At 36.2% G+C, this 23974-nt stretch overlaps 1 protein-coding gene across 2 annotated transcripts in view; it reads right to left on the reverse strand.

Annotated features, from left to right (window-relative positions):
- The window catches only part of GALNT13 (polypeptide N-acetylgalactosaminyltransferase 13), a 557255-nt gene that overhangs the window by 497673 nt on the left and 35608 nt on the right, over positions 1-23974 (reverse strand). For both annotated transcript variants that reach the window (XM_029225787.1, XM_029225788.1), the window contains exon 2: positions 23188-23258. The gene's annotated coding sequence lies outside the window, so the exon portion shown is untranslated. The remainder of the gene's footprint in view (positions 1-23187; positions 23259-23974) is intronic.

Here is a 23974-nt window from a genome sequence, read left to right on the forward strand (position 1 = left end):
GCCAACTTATCTGAGATAATGCCCTTCCACCATCTATCCATCTATATGGTTTATTCGGAATACGTATCACCAGTACTTGTTAATTTATTTATTGCCTCCTTCCGCCCCATGGAATTATGTCTATTATTCTCTGTGCTATCCTTAAGGCACCAAAAACATTTTCTGGCACAAAATAGGTGCTTGATAAACACCTGTTAAATGAATGAATGCAAGAAGGACCGAGAAGTAAAAGGTCTGGTAAAAATGTGGGGAAAATTAAACAAGCCTTGGCAATCATAATAATGAAAACTGAAAACATTAAACATTCATTTGGTTGAGCTGTGGGTGAATGGTGCTCTAAACTGAAAATAACTTGTTCACCAGCATAAAGCTGCTCTCTTGCTTCATGCCCTCTGATACCTCTGGTCCCCTCTACCCTGACTTCAACTGCTTTAAGACAAAAATATGATTAAGGGTGAAGGTGAGGTAGGTTGTCACCAGAGCAGACTGAAGTTCATATGCACCTGTATAAATATGGTTCAGAGGTTAAGGGGGGATGGTGGGAGTAGAATTTCCACCTACAGCTCTCTTTGAGTATGGCTCTGTTTAGTACAGGCACCTAAGTCATCATCTTACCCAGTCTCAGGTTACACTGTTGCTGTTCTCGTCCAATCAGCCACCTCTGGCAACAGTACTGTGGCCCATGAAACTAAGCTGGGTCGGTTTTCTGATTTCCAGACCGCCTACAGTCTGACAATGCTGTGTCTTTTGTTGCAAAGGCCACTCAATGATGGAGTAATAGGAAAGGTATTAGATTTTCCATAAACTCTACCAAAGTTTTTGCTGAATGTTGGAATGACCTCCTCAGAAACTGACTGGAAAAGATATCTGACCAAACTTCTAATCAACTCCTGGTCCACCCACCTAAGCAGAACAGTGGCTTACTAAGTTTGGACTTCCCAAAAGAAAGTTCATCTTCTCTTGGCCACCTATTGATTAATGATCAGGATGAAATGGGTGGGGAATTTTATAAAATTATTTTTGAAAATATGGATTCCACCCTGTCCATTCCTGAACATGGTGCATTTTTCTCTCCCCAGCAACAACCTCAGGTCAGTCCGGTTGGCATACCTCTAACGGGCAGTGCAGCCACTAAGAGGCCTGGAGCATTAAAACCTAATTCTGACTCCACCACCTGGATTCTTGTGTTGGAATGACATGGTCCTAGACCATGAGGATAATAAGCTCTTTGTTGTGTACACTGCTAATGGAATCCAACTACAATGGACAATGTGAGCCAACATAGGTGGTATCTGTAATTTTTGTAAAAATGCCCTTGTCCCACTCATATTTAACCCTTCCATATGAAAGGTCTGGGTCACAGTAAAAGATGTTGTAAAAAGAGAGATGATGTTATATTTATTAGGCTAGGACACACAAAATGTCATGGCTATGGAGGGAGCTTAACAACCCTGATATCTGAGGAGAAAACAAATTGTATCCGAAGAGGTGGAGGGAAGCGGTGGGTGAGGGGCAGTCAATTCATACTCTCTTTGTCTCCCCAACATTAGAGCCTGGCAATATAATCACATGGCCTGCCCGAGTGAAGCAGCTTCCGCAGCTGGCAGTCTGAACTACTATCTCTTTGTCACCTCATCCCTATGCTATAAAACCGAAACACTCATGTGGGCATGACCAGACCTGAACTACTAGCCTGCTGTGCCTGATGCCCTCAATGGCAGCTACCAAAAAGAGACCCTTTCTCTGCTTCCCCTGATGTCTGAGCAGCTTTGGGTTATGCTCTATATGGCCATCCAGGCTATAAATAAGTCTTCAGTGACATGGCACATGCTTAACTGTATCAACGTAATGGTGATCCAAATCAAGTTTATCAGCAAATATTGAACTAGAGTGACCCGTGCCCCTTTGGACTTCATGTTCGGATCTGGGGCAGAATGGCCTATGGACTGTCTTGCCACTGGGGACTGAGGTACTTGATTGCCTACTGTAATGACAACCAAGGATCAGCAAATCGGGCTAAATTCTCTTGCACTAGTCCCCTGGATAATAAGGTGGCCTTAGGCTACATCTGGGCTGCATAAAATAAGACCTACTGATACCCTCTGAGACTTATTTACAGCGATTGAGTCCAGGACCCTGGGAGACGTGATTGAAGTCAAAACTGCAGGTTTGCCTAATCCTGCTGTTTTAAGTTTTGCTCATAATAACCTTAAGTAAATACAGTATGAGAAAAATGGAATGGAATCGTTCCCAGCCTCTATCAGATTAATCAAGATGTTCAATGGAATGGCAGACTCATGTGAAAATTCACCAGAAGCCAAAATGATGGAGGACCCAAAGGTAGCTATTGTTGGGAGACCCTCCTCCTTAGGGTCTCTCACACTCCTACACTTCTCGCTGTGTGTGCCTATATGCAGGGCCCCAAACACTCTTCACACAGGCCATTTCTCAGGGCTGTGTTTACAGTGATCAACTTAAAGAATGAGGTGAGGTCTTTCTCTGGGACAAAGAGCAACCTTTTACTGCTTTCTATAAAATGGTGGATTCCCTATGGCTATTGTTCTTTTCCTGAAATGCAGCCTATCATGTGTGCAGGCATCCACTGGTGCAGTCCACACTACCGCTGTGGGATCTGGGAGGCAAGGGGAGCTGACGCAAACATGTTGAAACTTAAGCTACTTGCTGTGCCGTGACTAAAAATGTCCTTTGCCCTGACACAGGAGTCTATTCTGCCAACGTCCATGAAACAGTAACAATCTAACTTATTAGTGTTTAATTAAGTGCAATCAAATTCCAGACCCTTCATAGACCTGAAATCATCACACACAGAAAAATGAGGAAGTGTATATATGTGTTGCGTGGATTTTCATACATATAGAAATTTTTCTAAAAGGATACACCTGCTAAACTTGATAATCTCTAGGAGGAGAATTGATTTATAGTCTTCTGTAGTTCTGAATTTTTAATAAAAGCATGTATTATTTCCAGAATAAAACTACTACTTTAATTATAAAAAGTAATGTACGCCTTTCATTTATGCTACAGACAAAACTGAGTATCTACACAGATGCCAACATCTATGCTAGGCACTAAAGATAAAACAGATGAAAAGATGCAATCTCTGCCTTCCTGTTTAGGATCCAGTCGGGGAGATAGACAAGAGCATCAGAGTAGGGATAAGAAAAGAGGTAAGCGAAACATTTGGAGTGATTCCAAGATGTGGAACTCTTTTCAACAGATAGTTATAATGTGTAATTATTAATGTTAAGAGAATACAGCAACAGATAATAATTGGGCATAGAGAGAGTGAAAGAAAGCTGAAGCTTTATAGAGAATGTGAATATGGCAGACATCATTTTTCAAGGCAGTTTTTTACACACTGGTCTTTTCAGTCACACTTGGGTATAGCGATATCCATTCTATGAAGATACTGTGAATGTCAAAGCCTAAAATATATGTTAATGAGACTCTACAAGCAATAGATTCTCATTAAAACGTAATGAAATTAAGTCTTCATTAAAAAAAAAGCTTGTAAAAAGCAATGCATGACCCTCAAAAAATAATGAAATTAAATGCTGTAAAAACTGTATCAACCTAAAAACTGCTCATCTTTCATTTGTTTAAGGTATTTAATAACTGCTCAGTATTCATTTTATAACATGACATACCAGTGGTTTAAGCTTGTTCATTAATAGTTGCCAAGAGAGGCAAACAGAAATCCAAAGTGTTCAACTGGATATAAAACCCAGAGATTTAAGACAACAGTAGAGCATTTAGACAGTTCCCAGTAGACTTTCACCAGCAAGCTGGCCATCTTCTGCCATAAATCACATGATTAAGAAGAAAATAAATGAGTCCACTGAGACATTAAACCATTAGAAAATCTTAACCTCAGTTTCCTACTTCCTAGCTGGCCTTAAGGATTTTGAATTCTTCATGACAAAAGATGTAAGGAATGAATTACAAGTGTTCCTTCAATGAAACAGTCAGGGTAATGTGGCTATTTCTAGTCTAGATATTCTTTTCAAAACAGGGGTGTTTATTTGTAGAAAATAATGAAGAATAATATTAAATTAGCTTGTAAAATTATATCACAGCCACTCTGTTTCAACAAGCAATTAGTGCGAGATAAAAAGAGAATGAAGTATCATCAAACAAAAGCCCAGAACTCTAGGGCACAAAAGGATCCCAGCAGCACAAAGGAAAGGTTGCTGAAGGGACTTGGTTACAGAAAACTCCAAAAGTAAAATAGACTAAATAAAGCTGCTTTCTGATATTCTATCCTAAAATTACACAAATGTAAATAAAACTTTAGTTGTCGGCTTGAATATTTTAATTTAGTAAAATTTTTACCATAATTGATACATGAGAGAAATGCACACCTTTCTTAAAACTAATTTTAAAATTATTAACAAGTAAAATATTCAACTTCTTCCACTCAAAAGAAGCAAAAATCAAAAACACTTTATTAAAGCCACTATATCCTTACTTATTAGTCTGATTTGCAGCTTCAGTTTTCTCGGGTTTTTTCTGCAACCTTCCTGGTGAAGTTATTAACCATAAATTAAGTGCCATAAAAGACAGGCAATTAGAGGAAAGAAGTCAATAAAGAGCTAAAAATCAGGATATTGAATAATTAGCCCCCAAATAATGGAAAGTTAACTGAAATTATTATATCCCCCAAGAATTAACATTCGTATTCTTATTAACAGAGCAACATTGTTATAGGAAATTGCTAAAAACTGTAACTTGTTAATCAATATAAAGCAATCTAATATAATGAAGTATGTAATCCAATAATAGAAAACACAGAAATATTATAAAGTAAGGATATTTGCCAAAAATACATGAGAAAGAGAAAAATGTGCCTCTTTACAAAATTTAAAAATTAAGCAGAGATTACCATGATATATAAGCACATGAATAAGCAAGCAGAGAACAAGGCTACATTTCCCCTGTCATCTGGGGAAACTATTAATTCATTTAATTAGGGATTATGCCAATTAAAAAACTGTAAATTAAATACTGTTTTTGAGAAAATTATATTTTCTCGAAGATGGGATAAAATGGGTCCTTACAGGTAGAAATGTAAATTGGTAAAAACTTTTTTGGGGAGAAATGTGGTTTATTAAAAATAGAAATGATTTTTGACCTGCTTTCTTAAAAATAATCCTAAATTTCTCCACTGCAAAACTCTCTTGTTAAAACCCCATACTAAAGAAAAGGCTTCATGGACAATGCTATGACAGCATTATTTATAAAAAGAGTACATGGGTATACACAGTTATGATAAATTATAACAAATAGAGAGACCCAAAGGATTGTCAAAAGTTATTCACAGGGCTTCCCTGGTGGCGCAATGGTTGAGAGTCCGCCGGCCGAAGCAGGCGACACGGGTTTGTGCCCCGGTCTGGGAAGATCCCACGTGCCGCGGAGCGGCTGGGCCCGTGAGCCATGGCCGCTGAGCCTGCGCGTCCGGAGCCTGTGCTCCGCAACAGGAGAGGCCACAACAGTGAGAGGCCCGCATACCGCAAAAAAACAAACAAACAAACAAAAAAAAAACAGTTATTCACAAAACAGAAAAAATAAGAAAGAAAAGGAAGGCAGAACCTCCCATTAAAAATAAAGCTTGATTTAAGTATTCTGTTTCAGAATTTCTCTCTTCTACTGATCTCCAGTATTAGAGAATCTATGTGACTTTGGAAAGATAAAATTTCACCCTACATGTCATATTCTATTAACCTCCACATTCCTTTTTAAAAAAGTGGCTAACTTTCCAAACCTGGAGTTTCACCTAAGATTCAGGAGCTCTTTTTTTTCTGTTTGCATTTGTGGCCTTTCTTCCAAATAAATACACTCTTAAAACCATCAGGACCAATATTTAAAAGCAATTACTGAAACTGGGGAAGACTAAGGACTTGTAATCACTCTCACTGTTGCAGCCTGCATTTCATCAAATCCAACTACATTTTTCCGAAAGAAACAACATGAATGGATTTTGTATTTCACTTATGTAAGGAAACTGTAAAATATTGAAGACATACCTATTCAGACCCCAAAATGCTCTTCCCTTATAAATGATTTAGGTTAAAATGGCATGTTAATTGAAATACCTGAGAACTACAGTGATTGCTGCTCTAGAAAAACAGTCTCCTATCAATAGTAGACTGTCGTTTGAGAAAATCTTTACTGAGATAATGGCAAAAATGATTAGATTGAAAAGTCAAATTTCCATGAGCAAGAAAACCTCCCTGTTAAAAGCAAGGCACCCCAGTCTTTGTTTTTATTCAGAGTCCAAAAAAAAAAGCCAGATGTAGTATACAGCTAATATAATCTATCCTACAGTCCGTTTTCAAACAACCAATCTAAAAATACTGTCTTAAGTGACCTTAGTTATCATTTTAATGCAATAATTAAATCACATTACATCTCTGGGGTACAAAATAATGTATGTCCATTTATCATTTTGGGCCTGTTGTTGCCAATTGAATCAACTTCTGGAAACAATTCTTCTTTCAGTATTATTCACCAGAAATTAGCAATGGGGAATACGGTGTGGGGCTAGGGAGTAGTAAGGGGAAGGAGAGAAGTCATTATCACCCTACTCAAACTTGTCTCAATTGTTAGATTCCTTTCTAGAAATGGTATTTTTATAGATTATATCATAGCAGTGAGAAACAATGTTATTAATAGGCAGTTTTTCTTATTACAGCTTATTTTTGAGTCAAGGTCAAAATTTTAGAGTCAAATTCTAAAAGCAAACAACTCATAAATTTTCTGCAAAGGTTTTACAGTTTCATAGCTTAAACAGCAAAGTATAAAGCTTCAAGATCAATAACACCTGTTAGTACAAGGAAAAGCTCCACTATTTATGTGGCTGAATGTTTATGGTATTTTCTTTTGATTTTGATAGGCAGAATAAATAATTCCAACCAGTGATTGACCTCCGAACAAATCAGTAGGTGTGCTCCACATCAAAATCTCTTATCGAACTTCCCTGGTGGCGCAGTTGCTGAGAGTCAGCCTGCCAACGCAGGGGACACGGGTTTGTGCCCCGGTCCAGGAAGATCCCACGTGCCGCGGAGTGGCTGGGCCTGTAAGCCATGGCCACTGAGTCCGGAGCCTGTACTCCGCAACGGGAGAGGCCACAACAGTGAGAAGCCCGCATACCGCAAAAAAAAAAAAAAAAAAATCTCTTATCTATTAATTTCTGTGAAATGAAACAGTGTTCAAACTGAGAAAGAAAATGCTGGTATGTTTCTTCTCTTGCAAAAAACCATAATCAATGTAAAAATTATCAGATTTCCCACATCCATTCAGCTCCATCCCAGCAGAACAGCAATCAACATTTTATTTTTCTTTTTGCTTCACATTTCTGGCAGATAGGTACAAAGGCAGCAATCTGAATCAATGAAACCTATTAACTGCTGCATGGGATTTTTTTCTTTATACCAATTTTAATTCCTGGTTATTCACACTCTCTTATTGTATTAAATTACATTTCTCTTTGATCAGATTTAATCATGTTACTCTTCATCATATTTCATATATTCCTTTTTTATTCATCTCATTTCCTCGCCATATTCTCCTCTTTTTCCAGTTATAAAAGTCACCGAACCAGGATTTTTCATTTCAATTTATAATTGGCTTTGCAGGATATATTTGTCAGTTGTTTTTTCCACATGTCAATTATTTTTCCCATTCTTTTCCAGCTTTCTTGTATTTTCTTCCTCTTCTATCGAGAAAACACCATATCTCTTGACCATCCCAATATTTCTCCATAATCTCCACTTGCCATTATACAGAAGCTCTTTTTCTCTTACCCAGCGCCTGAATGCATATTCTAAGTTCTTTCTTTATTCCAACCAAAACCAAAATGACAATTGATGATCCCCCTAAGAAAGACTGTACTTGTAGTCATGTGCCACTACTAAGACACTGAAGAGGCTAAATAATAGCAAAAATACCAGAACAATGAACATTTGTATGAAAGAGCCAGAAACATACAAAGTGTTTTTTTTCTAAAAATTCAGCCATATGTAGTATGGTTAGGGGTATTAGACAGACTTTGATTCAAGTCCTATCTCTGCCATCCTTTAATTTGGAGATATTGGAGAGGTTAATTTGCCCAGCTAAGTCCAGTTGTTCCCAGATTTATAAAATAGCAATAAGAGCTCTCCCTACTTAAAAGGTCATGGGAAAGAGTATGCACATAAAATGAGAATCAGAGGCACCTGCACATAGTAGCTAATCAGTACATTTTAGCCATTGCTACTATTGCAATCAATATTATGATGAGCAAAAAATTTTGTTAATACAACTCAGAAAGAGAAAAGCATTTAAAATTCCTTCAAATATAAAATATTTATTTCATTTATTTGGCAAATTTAAGTACCTAAAGTCTCTCAAGCCTATGCTAGATGCTTGGAACATCTTTCCTCTCAGAGCTTTTAATACAGTATTTCCAGATAAAATCAAAGACCTGCTAAGAGCAGGTCCATTGTTAAGAGTACCCATTTTATTATTTTTACTTTGTTCTTTATGCATTCCATCACTTTATATATCTTAATTAAGTTTATTATAGAAAAAATTAGGGGTATTCATAAATTTGCTGGTAGACTTTGACGATTTTGAGGCAGCTATGAGACATAAAGTAGGACTTCCCAGAAGGCAGGTGAGTATAGGAGTTGAATTTTAGGACAGGTAAAGATGAGGGAGTTAGCAAACCAATGTTAATTAAAGGCATGAAAATTTCCTCAAAGAGTCCTATAGAGTGCACTTTAAAAGAAAGTTAAGCCCACAAGTGAAACTGGGCAAGGTCTATCAAGGGAAGAGAAAATCATGAGAGTGTAGTGTTAAAGATTCCAATAGAAGGAATATTATAAAACAGAGGGCATGATTAATGGTACAAAATCATGCTAAGAGATCAAAGAAGTATAGTCTATATGTAGTCCCAGGACTAACTTCAGTGGTGTAAGAAAAAACAGTTTCAGACAAGCAGGGGAAAGCAAGCCTCTGTGCGTTGAGGTGTGAATGGAGGATGAGGATTTGGGACAGAGAATGGAAACAATTCTTGGAAATGTTTAATTGTGAGTAGAGATAAGAGTTACTGTATAGCTGAAGGTGGACTTGGAATGAAGGGAGGATTTGTGCAGAGAAGCTTATTTGTTTTTAAGCAGAAAGATACTTTGACATGTTTAATGCCAATGCGAAGGAAATCAGGAGAGAGGGAGAAGATTGAAGATACAGAAGAGGAAGAAAATATTCATTTGAGTTATAGGGCTCTTAGGACACATACAGGTATAAGGTCCAGAGCATGCATGATGGCACTGGCTCACGGAGGAAGACACATCAGAAGAGAAGAATGAAAGGATTTATGGATAGAAGTAAATTAGCAGGAACCCTGAAGTTCACAGATGCTATTTTCTCTGTATGGCATCTTTTAAGAAGGAGAAAAGGAGAGTAGTGGGGGGTTAGAGCACAGGACAGTAGAAAATGTTTTATACCAAATTATGGAGAATGGAAGATATATCTCTCTAGAAAAATACATAGAAGTTGCATCTCAGAGTAGACGGCTCAGCTGAAGTTGTCAGCCCAGATTCTCACCCTGTTTGCCTGGGGTATATCACCTCTGATGCCGGCCCAGAGGAACTCAGGCATGCCTCCCTCGCTATTCCTTTATGCCTTCCATGAAAGGGGTTAACTCCAGGCGGTAGGTATTTTATTTTATACTTTTCATTTTTTTTAACAAAGTATATCAATTTAAAAATCAGATTAATTAAGTATGACTAACGCAAACAGAATACTGTATGATTCAAATCTCAATGAACTCTTAGTTAACATGATTTGGATGGACTGAAAATGACTTGTAACACCCTGCTTTCCTAAAAATTAATGATGATGCATCTTGCCAAACCTTTGCACTCACAGCTACAGACACAGCAAAGGAGGAAAGCACAGTGAAGTAAGTAGAAACCCAAAGAATTTTGCTCTAAGCTAGCTGCATGTTACTGGGGCGGGGTGGGGGAACTGTGGTCGTTGACTAACATGGATAAATGCCCAAGTGACTCTATTTCTCTCTCTCTCTCTCTCCCTCCTCCCTCCCTCTTTTTCACCTGGACCCTACTGTTTCCAAGATACCTTCTAGTTTGACTCTCTGCTGCTCAACTGGGTGTCTCTGATACTGACTGAGGTTGCCTGGCAACATGACCGATGGAACACTCACCAGCCTGTGTGGTGGCTCTATTTTTTGGTTCGCAGGTGGGAGATTTGGATAGAATTTCATAAGGTTTCCACATTGCAATTCTGTTTCATTCCCGTGAATGTGTAAGGAAGTTTATTGCTTACAATACTATTACTATAGTTCATTGCATTATTCATCATTGTTTCGAGGTTTTTATTTTTTGAAACTGTTATTAATACTTCCAAAATTTTTAAAGAGGTTGGATTGCCCTTCAAAAGACTTCCTACCTTTTCATACACTCATTATCATAAAGCCAAAATTTTAAAGAATATTAAAAACCAAAAGGTTATTGATGGGGAAGAGATATAAGGGGACCTTCTTGGGGATTGGAAATGTTCTGTGTCTTGATCTGGGTAGTAGTAACACAAGTACATAACTATGTAAAACTCCATCAATCTGTATACTTAATATTAGTGCACTTTACACACTTTAATATACACATGGCATACTTCTAGAGTTTTAAAAGGTGCTGACAAGATGAATAAACACACGTACACATATAGAAACAGAAGCTATATAAGCTTGGTATGTTTTAAAACAAAAATAATCTCTAGGCTTTTATCACAGAACATAACATCTTCTTAAAGACCAGACACTGTTGTTGCATTTAATCAGTTTAACAACAGAGACTATTTTGCCATATGGCAACCATGCTTTTACTAATAACTTGCTATTTATAGAGAAGGAGCCTTAACTGTCACTTCGACTGGACAAATGGAGGAGAGTAGACAGCCCTAAAAGCCACACACTGCAGATGATTTGCTTTTTGTTTCAGCCTCACTGGATAGCAAGCTGAATGCCTCAGATGGAGAGAAAGATCACATCTAGAAATTCACCTCAAGGAGAGACTTCATACACAAGTCATACACACGCCTTGCTGGTCTGGCCTCTCTGGGGTGAACTAGACGTACCACTTCCTACAACATAACATGGACAGAAAAATACACTGGCAAAATCTAACACAAACTTTAAAACAGTGGTCCTTAGTAACTTTATTTTGCTGTATTTTATTTATAAAATTTTATCTTACAATCTCCATACCAAAGAGTGAGGGTATTTTCTGTACTTTACCCATTGGACCTTCTAAAGAGCTTAGCACTAAAGTTGCACAGCTTTCAAAAGTACTTTTATGTTGTTCTTTATGCTCATCATGGCTTTAATAAATATTGCCCAATTTATAAATGAGCAATCTAAGGTTCAGAGAATTTAAGTGACTTGCCCCAAATGACACACTTATCTAAGCCAGCATCTTCCCAACCAGAATTTGAAGCCAGTTTTCCAACATACACCATGTTGTTTAACGAACACCTATTGTTTCTTCCAGAACTGGCAAAACCTCCCCACCAAGTCAGTTCCTGTAAAAATTCAACTTTAGTTTGACTAAATATGTCTTTATCACTTATTTCCTGGTCTTTAGGATATTTCTTTTGACAAGAAGATCTGTCTGGGGCAAATAAAAATGCATAGAATTGTGGTGCTTTAAAGCTGTGGAATAGGTAATGGAGGTCCACTTGTCCACCTAATTCGTTATCAGCTGACAAAACTGAGGTCCAGAGAGTTCTGATGACTTTCACAAGTTTCATAACTTTTAGCGGTAGAATTCAAACTAGAACTCCTCTTACCTGTTTCTCGGTTTGCCATTACATACATATTACTATCATAAACCTAAATTTTGAGCAATATTTCAGTATAGCTCAAAGAATATAATTGATCTATTTAAAGGGTAGAAATTGAGACTCTCCATCCCAGCTAAAAGGTAAAGCTTTACACAAGAGAAACAATGCAAATTGCCTTTCTTCACTCTCAATCAGTATTAGTCATGAATAGACTCTGTCCTCCCTTAAACAACTGAATTTATGTTAACATAAGGTGGGTGAAATAAAACATACCACTTATTGATCCTCTCCTATGTGATAGACCCTTTGCATGTATTATCATATTCAATCCTCACAAAAATGTTTCAAGTAGTTGCTATCATGCTCTCTTACAGCTGAGCAAGTAGGACCAGTTAGGATAAAGACCTTGCTCAAGGTCACATAGCTAGTAATTTGCAGAGCTGAGATCAGAACCCAGCTCTGTTTGATGATAGAACCTGTGTATTTTAATCCACACCATCCTGCCTCAGAAACCTGATTACTTAAATGTAGTCCCCATCCTCTAATTGTGTCTAAGACTGCTAAGCGCCTACCCAATACTAATCTTCCCCTTCCTTACTAGGGAGTCGTGTGTGCAGCTAAAACACTATACATAATAGCTTTGTTTGCAGCAAAGAGTAATGATGGTCAGGCAGAAAATACTGGGTAAAGTTTCCAGGGAATATTTTTGAGCGGGGCTAAACCAGCTGGTAGCATGCCCTTTTGCCATTGCATTTTTTTTTTTTTTTTTTTTTTGCGGTACGCGGGCCTCTCACTGCCGCGGCCTCTCCCGTCGCGGAGCACAGGCTCCGGACGCGCAGGCTCAGCGGCCATGGCCAACGGGCCCAGCCACTCCGCGGCACGTGGGATCCTCCCGGACCGGGGCACGAACCCACGTCCCCTGAACCGGCAGGCAGACTCCCAACCACTGCGCCACCAGGGAAGCCCTGCATTTTTTTTTTTAACATCTTTATTGGAGTATAATTTCTTTACAATGGTGTGTTAGTTTCTGCTTTGTAACAAAGTGAATCAGCTATACATATACGTATATCCCCATATCTCCTCCCTCTTGTGTCTTATTTTTTCATTCTTGCTGCATAGAACCCAGATATGATGGCTGGGATCCAGGAGTCAGCTTAGCCATTGGAAAACCCTTGAGGATGAAGTCATACTGCTAAAATGTTGGAACAGAACTAGATAAAGAAACTTGATTCCCTAATGACCAAAGTACCACAATTCCAGTCCTACATGCCAATGACCAGACTCCTTTATGCAGGAGAAAACTTGAATTCTACTTTGTTTAAACCAATGAAATTTTGCTATACATAACCCACTGAGCCTCCATTGCTCACAAAACTGTGATAGCAACAAATTCACTTTGTGTGGAAAGACTACTAAAAATAGTATTGACTCAAGAGTTCTGGCTCTGGTTAGTGCAGACTAGGTAATGTATAGAGAAAAAAAAAAACAAAACTCATCTTGCTTTGGAAAACTTAAAAAGCTGGGTTAAAATATATATAGATGAAAAAAATTTTTCAGTTTTTCTACCACTTAGAAGGTGAAAAGCCACAACAGAATATCACTCTTATTCTAACAATGAGTAAGGGCCAGATAATCTATAATGTAATAACTTTTCTTGAGCTCATCTGAGAGCTGGGGTCACAAGGCCAAGAGATTAACTAAATTTCAAAGGGTAACAGCCATTCTGAGGAGAGACAGGACATAGGAACGATTTTACCTTTAGCAGAACATGAGAGGCATGGGTGCTCATTTTGAAAGTGGGTAAGAAGAAAACAGCTAAGATGGTAACAAATACTCAAAGGCCAGAATGGGCTGGCAGAATAGTATAGACACCCTGGGATCTCCCAGACACAAAGGCAGACACACTCGTTCATAATCTCTTTTTTTTTAGGCATCTCCTGGCAGCTCAGCAGCAAGATTAAGGTCAGGGCAGAAAGCCAGAGAGAGAGCACTTTGGTGTCACAAAGGCACAAAACCCTTTCTGCTTCCCCACACCCTTCTCTAATAAAAAGCAAACTTTAGCCTTTTAGGACAGAAAACCCTCATACTCCCAAGGGCCCTGGAAAAGATGCACAGTCTCTGGGAAAGAGGTAGAAGCAAAAGTCATCAGACTCTGCTGGAGGAGCAGGTAACTCTCTTGAGCCCAGAATCTCATCCTAACACAATGCAGAGATCTGTTCCCACTGGGGGAAGAGCAGGACACTTTCTCTCACCAAATAACCCCAGAATCAAGGAGGAATGTGAGCATGATGAGAGGAATGGGTAGGAATACTGAAAAAGCCACACAACTAAGGCCCAGATGCACAGGACATTGTAAGATTAAGACTGGAGCAAAGTAACCCAGAACTTTTCCACTCTCACCAGGAACACAGCACCAAGTAACCAGCAGTCTACCCTGGGGAGGTACAAGATGTAACATGAGGCTTCCTGCATTTGGCAAGCATAGGAGGGTAGAGAACAAATGCCGAGAAAAATCCTCTGGCCCTCTAGGACCCACACTAAGCACAAGGAAGCAGCAGCACTGTTGCTGGAACTGGAAGTCTTTAAAAAAAACACCCATCGGTATAAACTGTTAGATGAACAAAGAAAAAAAGAAAAATCATTCGATAATCTCAATAGATACAGAGGAAGCATTTGATGAAATGTAAAACCCAGTTATGATTAAAAATCCCAACAAAATCAGAATAAAAATAAATTTCTCAATCTAATGTATGATATTTACAAAATACATCACAATAAACATCATGCTTAATAGCAAAATGGTGACAGTATTCCCTTTGATTTGGAAATAATAACAGAATTTCCACTCTTCTTCCCACTGTCATTCAGCCTTGTTCTGAACATTCTAGCTAATTCAATAAGATATGAAAAAAAAGTAAAAGTATAAAATTTGAAAACTATTAAAAAATATTATCTTTGATCACTGACAACATAGGTCTTTATGTAGAAAATCCAAAATAATCCACTCAAAAACTATTAAAATTAATAAGTGAGTGTACAACCTGCTGTATGCAAGGTCAATATAAAAATTACATTTCTTTATATGAGGAACAGAAAATAAATATTTTTTAAATATTTAATACATAATAATATTAAGCTGTGTAAAACTGCTAGGAACAAATTAACCACAATGAATAAGACCTCTGTGCAGAAAGCCAGAAAATATAATTGAGAGAAATTAAAAAGACCTAAATATATAAAGTATGTACTTTGTATATGTTCATAGATTAAAGGAGTCAACATTGTAATTATGCCAATTCTTTAAGAATTTATTTAGCAATAGATTGAATGTAATCCCAACTAAAATCCTAATTTTTTTGTCAAATTTGACATAGTAATTCTAGAATTTATATGAAATAAGGCAAAGTCAAGATTCCTTGAATAAAAATATTGTGGGAGAATATTTTTTAATTGGTCTATTTTTAATTGGTCTATTTTAATTGGGAGAATATTTTTTAATTGCCCAGTAGTGTTTTTTGACGTCTGTATACACTACAGTGTGTTCACCACCAAAAAAGTTTAGTTTCCATAAGTCGCCATACTGCTGACCCCCTTTCCCCATTTCACCTTCTACCTCTTCCCCTCTGGTAACCACTACTCTGTTCTCTGTAACTATGTGTTTGGTTTTGGTTTGGTTTGTTCATGTATTTATCTATTTATTTTTTATATTCCACATATATTTCGACAACATGGATGAACCTTTAGGGTATTATGTTAAGTGAAGTAAGTCAGACAGAAAGCGTGTTTTAATAGGTATCAGGAATAATGAAAAAGTGGCCATAGTTAAAATAGTGTCATAAGTAGTAAGAAGACACTAAAAGACAAAGTAAAAAGAATAACTGCCCCCAAAACATAGACATATGGACATTTAATTTATGATGTTGGCAATAAAGAGTAGTAGGCAAAGGAAAGAATTTTCAGCATGATTCTGTAACAACTAGATATCCATTTGAAAGGAAAATAGGATTTCACTTCTACCTCAAACCATTCATGAAAATCAACTGAACTGGAATAATCTAAATGCAAAGAGGCAAAAATATAATTAAGATTAAACTTAAAAACTTTTCCTCATCAAAAACTCCATTAAGAAATTGAAAAAGCAAGTCACAGAGAGGGAAAAAGTATTTGCAACATTTAATTTATAGGGGGTTCTTAATCCAAATATAACTAATTTCTGCATATTAACAATTTTAAAGATCACCACAATAGAAAAATAAGCAAAAGCACCTGAACAATTTATAAGTAATAATAAACATATGGCAATGAAACCACATAGCATGACCACCTTATTCAACAAGGAAATGTAAACTATACTTTCATCAGAATGGCTAAAATTAAAAGGACTGATTAAATCAAGTATTGGTAAAGATGAAACAGTTATGAATTCTCATATACTACTGACTGGAGTGTAACTGGTATAGCTACTATGGAAAACTGTTTGGCAGTATCTACTAAAATTGAAAATTTGCATAAAATATAACAGCATTTTCACTGGCAAGTATATATCCAATAGAAATGCATGTACATGTACAGCAAGAAACATTTAAAAGAATGTTCATAGTAGCATTATTCATAATTGCCCAAACCTAGAAACAGCCCAAATGTCCATCAACAACACAGTGGATAAATACTATGTAGTATTTTTATACAATGGAATACCATACAGCAATGAGAATTAATGAACCACATAAAAAAATTAATGAAACTTAGAAATACATGTTCAGGAAAGGAAACCAAACACAAAAGAATACATGTTATATGACTATTATCTATGTAAATTCAAAAATCAAGCTAAATTAAAATTTTGTATTTAGCGACACATAATGAAAGGTTAAAACTATAATGAAAAGTAAGGAAATGATTACTGCAAAAGTCACAAAAATGTTATCTGTCAGGGAATTGATGGAAGGGGGGGTTAATCTTTAGGAGAAGAAAAAGCAACATTTCTGGAATGCAGAAAATGTTCTACTTCTGTATCTGTATGATGGATGCATGGGTCTTTGCTTATAAAAATTATTGTTTTGTGTGCTTAATGTATAAAAATTCACAGTAAAAAAAGTTTAAAATGGCAATAATTCTGTAATTAAATTTTACAAATTAAAAATTATGATACAGTTGACCCCTAACCAACATGGGTTTGAGCTATGTGGGTCCACTTATACATGGATTTTTTTCAATAAATATAGTACCTGTATTTTCTTTAACTAAGTGTGGGGAAGAGTTTGTGTTTCATTAGAGATCACAGTGTAAAATCAAAAGAACTAGTGTTTGAGTCCTGATTCCATCCAAACTGTTTCAGCTTCCTGCCTTTGGTTGAATCATTTATCAATTCCTTTATTTTTTTTTTATTGTTTTTTTTTTCTTCGCAGTACGCGGGCCTCTTACCGCCGCGGCCTCTCCCGCTGCGGAGCACAGGCTCTGGACGCGCAGGCTCAGTGGCCATGGCTCACGGGCCCAGCCGCTCCGCGGCACGCGGGATCCTCCCGGACCGGGGCACGAACCCGCGTCCCCCGTATCGGCAGGCGGACTCCCAACCACTGCGCCACCAGGGAAACCCCAATTCCTTTATTTTTAAGGCAGAGATAGCAGTAAGCGTAATTTTGACTCCACAGGAGTGGGCATCACTAACTTCCCTCCCATGTTGTTCAAGGGTCAACTTTATATGAGACAAAGTTCAATTAATATAACTAACATCTACTGAGAATTTACTGCGTTAGGAGCCACTGTAAGTACCTTATCTCATTTGATCTTTACAATTTTCAGAAGACATAGCACTATTACTGTCACATTTCAGAGGTGAAGAGACTGAGGCAGAGAGACCTTACATGTTACACAGCTACAGAGGTCTCATTTTAAGATCTGAACCCATGCATTAGTATGGTTCTGGAGTCCATGCTCTTAAGTAGTGCATTCTACTATGTCTCCAATATAGAAAAAGAGAGATACTCCCTATGCTAGGTGTTAGTTTTCTTCTCTTGTCAAAATTACAATTTAGTATGACAGGTAAACTAAGTCTGAAATACTAATATTTCATGGATACAAGATATTAAATCTTTAACTTAGCACTGTATCCTTGTTTCATTGTAAGCTCTGCTAAGGAAGGGAGACAAATCACATTAAGATGACATCTTTATTTTCCTCATTTATAATTGAGCAATATCATAAATTACACTGTTCCTGTTGCCCAGCATAGAAGTGAATATGTATCGAAGATTCATCCCAACCATAGGGATATTTTTCCCCAAAGGTCAGAAGAGTTTTCTCCCTACCAAAGACTTAACTAAACAAGGGGAAAACTCTTTAAAAAATACATGTTTCTCTGATTATTGGTAACATCATTTTCCAGTTCAGTCAACCTGGAAATCTCGGTTATTTTTTAGAGGAATGATATGTCGTGGTGAACTATGGATCCTTTGGAGTTTGACTGAATGGGCTCAAATAACTTGCTATTTTCTAGTTATTTAACCTGGGACAATTTACTTAGTTAATTCTGCCTCAGTTTCTATTGTGCAAATGGGGATGACATTAGCGTCTACTGCTCACGGTTGTTTCAAGTTAAATAATAAATGTAAATCATTTAAAACAGAGCCAAGTACATAGTAAATGCTACACAAGTGTTAATTACTATTATTACTCCCTGACCTATTGCCTTCAAAATCTCACCCACATCTATTCCTTTCTCTCCATTCCCACTGCTATGACCTAGGTCTCACCTTCATTCCTTCATTCTTATAGTGCTACATTTTCCTATAAATTGTTCTTGACTACGACTGGAATCCTTCGTGAAGACAACACCAGATTAATATTCAAATAAGAAACTTTAGTTCACAGGATTGGCCTTACAAAATATTCTCTTTGTTTTGTCAATTGCCTAGTAAATTCAAATTTCTTATTCTGATGATCAGTATTTCCTACAAACTAGCTCCAGCCTTATTTTCCAGCGTTTTCTGTTTTCAGTCCAAGACAAGAAACTTATTCTGTTATCAAACTAATTAACTGACCATTCATTGAATGTGAAGTATACCTTTTCACCTCTAACCCTGGATATGTCATTTCCTTGATTTTTCTGTTAATATTTTCCACCTGCATAAAGATCTAGCACAAATGTAGTCTCCACGGTGAAACCTTGAATGAATGCAGTTTAGAATTGTATCTTCTTTCTTAAATCTCCTCTAATGCTTTATTTTTCATATATATGTATACATTTATATAACATTATTTCTCAAATTATTTGAAATGACTTTATTAATTTGACTAGTTTAGACTATTTTGATGATATCATAACCTAATACCACATCCTCTGCTTTATTTAGGCCTGGGCATATCTTATCTCCTCAAATTGAAGAAAGAATTTTCTTGAAAGTCATTTTTGTCTCTCCCTCCCACCTGCTCTCATACTTAACCAACACAGTGCCTCTCATATTATGGCAGCATGTGATAAGTGTTTATTGAATTGAGTGAAATAGAATTATTAAATGTAATCACTAGCTTTGTCTTTCAGAGATCAACTCTGGAAATTGAAAGTAGAAGAATTCCATAAGTCCTTCAGGCTCAAAACCAAGAGTAGTGTGAGAACAACCAAAGACTTGACCCATTCATTTTTAGAGCAATAATATTTTGTATACTAGTAAGTTTGAAAATATCCCTGAGGTAAAATGTTGCTAATGGCTTGTTTCAAGAAGTGATGTGTAAAGGGACTGGGATTGATGGATGACTGAAATGGAAGAAGATGAAGATCACCAAAGAGTGAAAGGGAAAGTATCAGTGTGGCTGGTGTGTTGTTAAGGATGTCCCTGAGTTTGGACACACCTGAAAATGATGACTAGGGAGGAGAATGATTAAGTCAAGCTGGACTCTTCAAACCTCTCAGCATTGCATGAAGTGGCTGGAGAACTGCAAGAAAAAGGTGTGTTCAGTCACTTCAGATCCTAAGAAGTAAGATTAACAGAAGCATAAGATATGATCTCTGGCCTTAGGGAAGATACTTTGGTATTTTTCAAGTTTTCTGTACTCAAACAGCACTTTTTTCAAGGTAATGAGTTTTGGGTTGCTGAGTGGTCCTACCAACACTTAATATAAAGCAATTGTCATTTATTTAGTTGAAATTCAAGTATCAACTACTTATTTACTAAAGAATTAATATCTATGATCTGAGGTATGAGAGTAAGGTTTTTAGGCAAATAAAAGAAAGATCAGTCACTGAATTTCAGTGCTCAACATCAGATTAAGAGGATAAAGAAAAGAAGCTTTAGAATTAGATCAACCTCTAAAAAAAATGGGTGGAAGATTCAAATTAGACATTTTTCCACAGAAGACATACAGATGGTCAACAAACACATGAAATGTGCTCAACATCACTAATCATCAGGGAAATGCAAATCAAAACGGCAATGAGATATTACCTCACACATATTAGAATGGCTATTGTCAAAAAGACAAGAAATAACAAATGTTGGTGAGGATCTGGAGAAAAGGAAACCTTTGTGCACGGTTGGTGGGAATGTAAATTGGTGCAAACACTGTGGAAAATAGTATGGAAGGTCCTCAAAAAATTACAAATAGAACTACCACATGCTCCAGCAATTCCATTTCAAGGTGTTTATCACAAGAAAATGAAAACACTAACTTGAAAAGATATATGTGCCCCCATGTTCACGGCAGCATTATTTACAATGATCAAGATATGGAAACAACCTAAGTGTCCACTAATGGGTGAATGGATGAAGAAGATGTATATATATGCACAATGGAATACTATTTGGCTGTGAAAAAGAATGGAAGCTTGCCATTTGCAACAACATGAACAGACCTTGAGGGCATTATGCTAAATTAAATAAGTTAGACAGAGAAAGCTAAATACCATATGATCTCATTTACATGTGGAATTTAAAAACAAACAAAAACCCCAAGCTCACAGATGCAGAGAACAGATTGGTGGTTGCTAAAGGAGAGGGTGAAGGGTGGGTGAAACGGGTGATGGGGGTCAAAAGTACAAACTTCCAGTTATAAAATAAAAAGTCATGGGGATGTGATGTACAGCATGGTGACTATAATTAATAATATTGTATTGCATATTTGATAGTTGCTAAGAGAGTAGATGTTAAAAGTCCTTATCACAAGAAGAAAAATGTATAAGGATATGTGGTTACAGATGTTAACTAGACTTACTGTGATCATTTTGCAATATATACAAATATTGAATCATGTTGTACACCTGAAACTAACACAATGTTTATGTCAATTATGCTTCAATAGAAAGTTAGATAAACCTCAAGCTTCATTCCCATGAATGATAGATTTAAACTTTCTGTGGTGCATTTTCCTCACATGAAAATTAAGATAATATCATATCTACCTCATGATATTATTGCTTACTTTAACTTAGATGTTGAATGCAAAGTGCATGGGATAGGGTCGATACTTAATATATATTTTTTCTTGTCCACATCCCTTCAATTTCCATGAATCGTTTAACAAAACATTGGATGAGATTGTTCCTCCAAATTATTTGACAATCATTTTAACAATTCTCTTTATTCTGTATCTATAAGTTTGCCTGGCTTCCTTCAAAACAAGCATTTCAGATTCCACAAGCACACAACTTCCCCCTCTTTTCTCCAAAAAGCACACAAACACACTTTCAGTCTAGATTTGCTATCACCACATAATAGGATATACATATTGTTTGACTAAATAGTTTGTTTCTTCACTAAGAGTTCAAAGGAGGAAAAGTATCTACTAAGAGCATCTTGATTTGTGTGTGAAGAAACCTGAAGTTTAGTTTCTTTTTTGAGCATGTCAATCAACAGTATTCACTGAGTACCTTTGTTGTATATTTTATATGACGTGATCATGAAGTTATGATGCTTATTAACAAACATACTTGAATTGAAATATCCAAATGAATCAATTCCAATTTAATAACCGTGAACATTTATCGAGCATTAACTATGTAGATGGAATTGTGCTATAGCTTACATGTATTAACTCACCACAAATTCAGCAGTTCCTAATCTGATATCCATTTTAAAGAGACATTTTAAAGTAATTCAAAGTCACACAGCTAAAAAGAGATAAATCCAGAATTTAAACCCAGGAAGTCTGAATCCAGAGTCAAAATTCTTAAAACACTACACTATGTCACCTGTTTGTTTGTTTTTTTTAAGTAGTTATACTGGGAGACAATGTACAAACATCAATACTGCCATAATTGCCTCTACATTTTTTGGAAATTTTAATTTAGAATTGTCCTCCAGATTATCGCAATTCATCAAACAAGGAATGTGAGCATGCAGAGGCTAGGACTCTATGATTCTATGGTTCCTTCCAACTTTAAAATGATAATATAAGAGCACTTGCTTTTTTTTAATAAATGAAAGATGACTTTTAGAGAATTTCAGAACTCTAATTCTAAACACTTTTCATCAAAGAATAATTTAGGTGATTCATTAACTTTCTTTCAGAATCCACATTTTCACTTATTTCCTACTAGTTCAAAGCCATCCAAGTCAGGAATTGAAAGCATCATTTGAAATGGAAGCAATGACATGACAGACGATACAGAAAAAAAAATTGCAACATTTCCGTGATACTGCTTAAGCAAAACAAAAATCCAAAGAAATAATTAGAACATGTTTGTATTCTTATTAAATATTAAATAAATATTTAAATATTCAGGCTCTTAAATAAAATTAACTTTTTCTAAGTTGTTGGTGAAGGTAATATTTCTTGAAAAGCTGTGTGTTTTGATCAAAGCCCAGGTCTTCACTTTGATTAGATATTGAGCAAGTTATTAAAACTTCTTGGATCTCAGTTTTCTCATTTATAAAATGGGAATAAAAATAGTAATATTAAAATATTTTGGGGAGAATTAGGACAAAATATATAAATGCCTGATACACAGCAAATCTTAATCCTCAGCAAATCCAAATATTTAATTCTGTACTCCTATTTAAAATTTCCATAGCAACACTGGCTAATAACACTAATTTTTCTTCATGCTTGTCAACTTATGATCAAAAGGAGAAAAAACTCAAATAAAAAGTGATAAATATTATGTACCATTTATATACATAGAACAAGTGTAAAATCAGTCATTAGAAATCTTGAAATTATACAACTTAATTCAGACTAGCAAATAGCTCAAATCTTTATCTTTTATATACATTTTTCCTCAGTATTCACAAATATAAAGAACTGTAAATAGAAATGTATTCTTTCATGACTGTCTGCCAAATTTATTCAGCATGACTGCAATTGAGTGGAAAAATGAAAATACATATTACTTACTGTATGTGGCACTTGGTAATTTCAAAATGATTTGCAAACATTCATCCTCAAAATACTCCTACAAAATGCATCTGGGGAAAGAAAGAAATGCAAAAGAGTAAGCAATTTGCCAAGGTCACAGAAAAACTAATCCAGAACAACACTCACTTAGACACCACATATTTTAACATACCGAAATGAGCTTTTGTAAAATATAGATTATACATACAGTATATTATAATGGGCTGATGAACAGAAATGTTCCCAACTATATGCAAACATTCTACACATCAGTCAAGGAGGACACTCTTAAGATGAATCTGCACATTGGCTTCCAAAATACATGCAAGAAACACAGGCCCCCAGAACAAGCCAGAATAACATAAATGCAATTCAAAAATGAGATATTTATAAGTAAATTTTAGTTGGAGATTTTAGGTGGCTATTACATAATTCAAGTTTTGCAAATGTACTTTTGTCTAATATATGAAGATCACTGAGTTGGAGGAGAATTTTGCTTGATTTATCCAGAGAATTACACCAATTCACTTTGTAACTGCGTTTCAATTCTAATTGAAAACCATGTACTCAGAAAAATGCAGGCATGCCACTTGCACACCTCACAAAAATAGACAAACATTCATTTCTTTTTTTTTCAGAAGGCCAGTTATAAGGAGAAAGTTATTTAATCAGATTTCATTAATTAATGTGTTTGTTTTAGGGGAGGGGTGTTAGGGAAAGCACAGTAATTTCAAAGTGCAAAATATTTCAGCTTAAGTGAATTTTATGCTTCTGGGTATACTGTTTT

The sequence above is a fragment of the Monodon monoceros genome, unplaced genomic scaffold (assembly GCF_005190385.1).
Source record: "Monodon monoceros isolate NGI ecotype Baffin Bay Population unplaced genomic scaffold, NGI_Narwhal_1 Super_Scaffold_16, whole genome shotgun sequence".
NCBI lineage: Eukaryota > Metazoa > Chordata > Mammalia > Artiodactyla > Monodontidae > Monodon > Monodon monoceros.